This window comes from Mustelus asterias, chromosome 16 (assembly GCF_964213995.1).
Source record: "Mustelus asterias chromosome 16, sMusAst1.hap1.1, whole genome shotgun sequence".
NCBI lineage: Eukaryota > Metazoa > Chordata > Chondrichthyes > Carcharhiniformes > Triakidae > Mustelus > Mustelus asterias.
The window spans coordinates 79,728,947-79,735,216 of NC_135816.1; the positions used below are offsets into that span (position 1 = coordinate 79,728,947).

Below are 6,270 nucleotides of genomic sequence, written 5' to 3' on the forward strand. Positions count from 1 at the left end.
GAGAGTAGCAGTGGAAGGATACTTTTCTAACTGGAGGTCTGTGACAAGCTGTGTTTAACAAGGATCGGTGCTGGGGCCTCTGTTGTTTGTACTATATATAAATGATTTGGAGGAAAATGTAGGTGGTCTGATTAGTAAGTTTGCAGATGATACAAAAATTGGGGGAGTAGTAGATAGTGATGATGATTGTCAGAGGATGCAGCAGGATATAAAACAGCTGGAGACTGGGCTGAAAGATGGCAGATGGAACTTAACCAGGACAAATGTGAGGTGATGCGATTTGGAAGATCTACTGCAGAAGGAAAGTGTACAGTAAATGGTAGAACCCTTAGAAATATTAGCATACAGAGGGATCCACAGTTTACTGAAGGTGGCAACTCAAGTGGACAAGGTGGTCAAGAAGGCGTATGGCATGCTGGCCTTCATCAGTCAGGGCGTTGAGTATAGGAACTGGAAAATTATGTTGCAGCTGTATAAGACTTTGGTTAGGCTGCATTTGGAATATTGTGTACAATTCTGGTCGCCACACTACCGGAAGGCTTTTGATGCATTGGAAAGGGTGCAGAAGAGATTTACCAGGATGTTGCCTGGTTTGGAGGATCTGGGTAACGAATAAAGATTGAACAAACTTGGATTGTTTTCATTGGAGCATGAGAGGATGAGGGGGGCCTGATAGAGGTTTACAAGATTATGCCAGGCTTGGATGGAGTGGATAGTCAGAGTCTTTTTCCCAGGGTTGAAGAGTCAATTACTCGGGGGCATAGGTTGAAAATGAGAGGGCAAAAGTTTAAAAGAGATGTAAGGGGCAAGTTTTTCACATAGAAGGTGAATGCCTGGAACGCGCTGCTGGAGGAGGTAGTGGAAGCAGATTCTGTAACAATGTTCAAGAGGCATCTGAATAGATACACTAATAGGCAGGGAACAGAGGGATACGGACCACGCAGAAGCAAGAAAATATTAGATTAGAGAGGTGTCTGTGTCAGCACAGACTTGGTGGGCCGAAGGGCCTGTTCCTGTCCTATACTGTTCTTTGTCCTTTGAACTGCTTCTAACACATTTACATCTTTACTTAAAAAAGGAGAGCAATACTCCAAACAGTACTCCAAATGTGGTTTCACAAGAGCCCTGTACAACTGAAGCATAACTCTCTACTTTTGTATTCAATTTCCCTCACAGTAAACTATAACGTTCTATTTTTCTAATTACTTGCTGCTGCATACTAGCCTTTTGTAATTTGTGCTCTAGAACACCCAGATTCCTCTGCACCTCAGAGCTCTGCAATCTCTCACTGTTTACATAAAATTCTTCTCTTATATTCTTGCTGCCAAAATGGACAATTTTACATTTTTCCACATTATACTTCATTTTCCAGATCTTTGCCCACTCATTTAATCTTTTTTAACCTCACTATGTCCTCATCACAACTTACTTTCCTACCTATCTTTGTGATGTCAGCAATTTTGACAACCATCCCTTCATCCAAACCATTTATATAAATTGAAAACAGTTGAGATCTCATCACTTTGGGACACCACTCGTTACATCTTGTCAACCTGAAAAAGACCCTACTCTCTGTTTTTTGATAGCTAGTCAATTTTCTATCCATGTGAATATGTTACCCCCGACACCATGAGCTTTTATCTTACACAATAACCTTAGCACCTTAGCAAATACATCTACTGGTTCCCCTTTATCAACAGCACATGTGACTCCTTCAAAGAGTTCCAATATATTGGTTAAATATGATTTCCCTTTCACAAAACCATGTTGACCGTGCCTGATTACCTTGAATTTAGCCACGTGCTCTGTTACACCCTCAGTGTCAGGGGGAGTAACAGGGTAAATACATGGGGTTACAGGGATGGGGTCTGGGTTGGATTGCTGTTGGTGCAGGCTTGATGGGCTGAACAGCCTCCTTCTGCACGGTAGGGATCCTATGATTCTATGATAACTTATTTAATAAGTGTTTCGAACAGTTTCTCTGCAACAGATATTCAGGTAACTTCCCTGTAGTCTCCTGCTTTCTGCCTTCCTCCTTTTTGACACCAGGTTAAAGTCCAACAGGTTTATTTGGAATCATGAACTTTCGAAGCACTGCTCCTTCATCAGGTGAGTCACTCACCTGAAGGAGCAGCGCTCTGAAAGCTCATGGTTCCAAATAAGCCAGTTGGTCTTTAACCTGGTGTTATGAGACTTCTTACTGTGCCCACCCTAGTCCAATGCCGGCATCGCCACATCATGCCTCCCTCTTTGAATAATGGAATTAAATTTGTTATCTTCCAATTTATTTGCACTTTTTTCTACTTTTTAATAATGCAATGACCAAAGCTGAACACAACAACTGTAAGGACGGTCTAACCGAGGTTCACTACAGGTTTAACAAAACTTTACAATTCAATTCTAATCACAGTCATTGAGTTGTACAGCACATGAAGAGGCCCTTCGGCCCAACATGTCTGCACTGGCCATCAAGCACCTATTTATTCTAATCACATTTTCCAGCACTTGGTGCATAGCCTTGTATGCTATGGCATTTCATGTGCTCATTTAAATGCTTCTTAAATGTCGTGAGGAAATGTGTTCCTTTGGAAATAAAACTTAGCCCCCTTACAGTCTTATTAGCCTCATCGTGACTTGTGTTTGTTTACATATACATGCTCGGACTGAAAAGCTTGAGCATGTAGATATTAAGAAAGAGAATGTGTTGGAGCTTTTGAAAAGCATCAAGTTAGATAAGTCGCCGGGACCGGATGAGATGTACCCCAGGCTACTGTGGGAGGCGAGGGAGGAGATTGCTGAGCCTCTGGCGATGATCTTTGCATCATCAATGGAGACGGGAGAGGTTCCGGAGGATTGGAGGATTGCGGATGTTGTTCCTTTATTCAAGAAAGGGAGTAGAGAAAACCCTGGAAATTATAGACCAGTGAGTCTAACCTCAGTGGTTGGTAAGTTGATGGAGAAGATCCTGAGAGGCAGGATTTATGAACATTTGGAGAGGTATAATATGATTAAGAATAGTCAGCATGGCTTTGTCAAAGGCAGATCATGCCTTACAAGCCTGATTAAATTTTTTGAGGATGTGACTAAACACATTGATGAAGGAAGAGCAGTAGATGTAGTATATATGGACTTCAGCAAGGCATTTGATAAGGTGCCCCATGCAAGGCTTATTGAGAAAGTGAGGGGGCATGGGATCCGAGGGAACATTGCTTTGTGGATCCAGAACTGGCTTGCCCACAGAAGGCAAAGAGTGGTTATAGATGGGTCATAGTCTGCATGGAGGTCGGTCACCAGTGGAGTGCCCCAGGGATCTGTTCTGGGACCCTTACTCTTTGTGATTTTTATAAATGACCTGGATGAGGAAGTGGAGGGATGGGTTGGTAAGTTTGCTGATGACACAAAGGTTGGAGGTGTTGTGGATAGTGTGGAGGGATGTCAGAAGTTGCAGCGAGACATTGATAGGATGCAAGACTGGGCGGAGAAGTGGCAGATGGAGTTCAACCCAGATAAGTGTGAGGTGGTTCATTTTGGTAGGTCAAATAGGATGGTGGAATATAATATTAATGGTAGGACTCTTGGCAGAGTGGAAGATCAGAAGGATCTTGGGGTCCGAGTTCATAGGACGCTCAAAGCAGCTGTGCAGGTTGAGGCTGTGGTTAAGGTGGCGTATGGTGCACTGGCCTTCATCAATCGAGGAATTGAGTTTAGGAGTCGTGAGATAATGTTGCAGCTATATAAGACCCTGGTCAGACCCCACTTGGAGTACTGTGCTCAGTTCTGGTCGCCTCATTACAGGAGGGATGTGGAAGCCATAGAAAGGGTGCAGAGGAGATTTACAAGGATGTTGCCTGGGTTGAGGAGCATGCCTTATGAGGATAGGTTGAGTGAGCTCGGCCTTTTCTCCTTGGAGAGACGAAGGATGAGGGGTGACCTGATAGAGGTGTATAAGATGTTGAGAGGTATTGATCGAGTGGACAGTCAGAGGCTTTTTCCCAGGGCTGAAATGGTTGCCACAAGAGGACACAGGTTTAAGGTGCTGGGGAGTAGGTACAGAGGAGATGTCAGGGGTAAGTTTTTCACTCAGAGGGTGGTGGGTGCGTGGAATGGGCTGCCAGCAACGGTGGTGGAGGTGGATTCAATAGGGTCTTTTAAGAGACTTTTAGATAAGTACATGGAACTTAATAAGATAGAGGGTTATAGGTAAGCCTAGTAATCGCTAAAGTAGGGACATGTTCGGCACAACTCTGTGGGCTGAAGGGCCTGTATTGTGCTGTAGTTTTTCTATGTTTCTATATATTTGTATTCCACAATTACTTTGATCCAAGATTTCAATTCTTACTTACAGAATATGTCTATTCTGCAAGTTTAAAGTTTTAAGTTTTAAACCTTATTTATTAGTGTCACAGTAGGTGTACATTAACACCACAATGAAGTTACTGTGAAAATCTCCCATTATTCATATATTGTCATAAATGTATAAAATCAGAGGTTACTCAGTCTGTCATACCTCTGACAAGGAGACCCCACTCCTTGTTTTTTTCCCGTTAACCTGTAATATTTTCTCCTTAGGATAATGATCCAGTTCTCTTTTGAGTACCTGTATTGAACCTGCCTCGAGCACAGAGTCAGGCTAACCACTCACTATAGCCTTTTCCTATATTGCTCTTTCTGCTTTAGATAATCACCTTTAATCAAAAGCCCCTGGTTCTCAATCCTTCCACCAATAGCAAAATAGCATTCAGGTTCCAGTGCGGATCCATGTGCATCATGGGCTAAATGGTTTAACCAATTTTTAGTAGTAATTTTTCTCACTATCTTTGTACACGTTTGTTTAAAAACTTGGCGAAGGACGTCATTGCTGAGAAATTGGTAATTACACTTTTTAACCATTAGCAGTTTGAAACTAATAAATATTCTTGATTCTCCTGGAGAGCCTTGGGAAGACGGTAACATCTCCCACTCGCAGTCAAATAACACAGAACAGTACTGAGGGAGCATTGACAAGAGAGAGGGTTAGTACTGGTGGATTGCTGGAGAGACGTAGTAGCAGCACTGAGCGATCGCCGGTTAGACAGAGTTGGAGCACTGGACAATCGCTGGATAGACAAAGTAACAGCACTAGGGGATCACTACAGAGACAGAGTAGCAGCACTGGGAGATCACTGGAGAGAGAGAGTAGCAGCACTGGGAGATCACTGGATAGACAGAGTAGGAGCACTGGGGGATCGCTGGATAGACAAAGTAACAGCACTAGGGGATCACTACAGAGACAGAGTAGCAGCACTGGGAGATCACTGGAGAGAGAGAGTAGCAGCACTGGGGATCGCTGGAGAGACAGAGTAGGAGCACTGGGGGATCGCTGGATACACAGATTAGGAGCACTGGGGATCGCTGGAGAGACAGAGTAGGAGCACTGGGGATCGCTGGAGAGACAGAGTAGGAGCACTGGGGATCGCTGGAGAGACAGACTAGGAGCACTGGGGGATCGCTGGAGAGACAGATTAGGAGCACTGGGGGATCGCTGGAGAGACAGATGGTCAGTATTAAGGGAGAGCCGCTCTATTTTCGAGCGGTTTCTGTATCTGACGGATGTGTGAGGCGCTATAGGGATGGCAGTCTTACCTTGTGATGAAATTTGGTGATGAAACTTTCGCAATGAGCGAGAAATGATCGGCAGAGGGGAATTTGGAAGCTGGAGTGATTGTAGCTAAATTCTCCTTCAGTGTAGCCTGTCAGTAATCCCAGTCTCCACACTCAGCCGTCTCATCACATCCTCTTCCTCCACCGATTATCAGCTTTCACTTCGATCCTGCTCCTCCTACTAAACAGCAAATCGTTCCAGCAATGTCCTCAATATCCAACTATCTCTCCGCCCAGCCTCGCGCAACCACCTTACACAACACTCTCTGACTCTCCAATCTCGTACTCTCACTCTCTCCACCTCTTTCCAATCTCCCACTCTCACCCTCTCCAACTCTCTCCAATCTCCCACTCTCACCCTCTCTGACTCCAATCTCACACTCTCACCCTCTCTGACTCTCTCCAATCTCTCACTCTCACCCTCTGATTCTCTCCAATCTCACACTCTCACTCTCTCCAACTCTCTCCAATCTCACACTCTCACCCTCTCTGACTCTCTCCAATCTCACCCTTTCTGACACTCCAATCTCCCACTCTCACCTTTTTTGACTCTCTCCAATCTCCCAATCTCACCCTCTCTGACTGTCTTCAAATTCCCACTATCACCCTCTCCAACTCTCTTCAATCTCC

General features: G+C 44.4%; 1 protein-coding gene across 1 annotated transcript in view; it reads right to left on the reverse strand.

The window, feature by feature from the left end:
• The window catches only part of LOC144505534 (hexokinase-1-like), a 93,814-nt gene extending 87,859 nt beyond the window's left edge, over positions 1-5,955 (reverse strand). Inside the window, exon 1 of the mRNA XM_078231661.1 lies at positions 5,623-5,955. The gene's annotated coding sequence lies outside the window, so the exon portion shown is untranslated. The remainder of the gene's footprint in view (positions 1-5,622) is intronic.
• Positions 5,956-6,270: the final 315 nt, after the last annotated feature.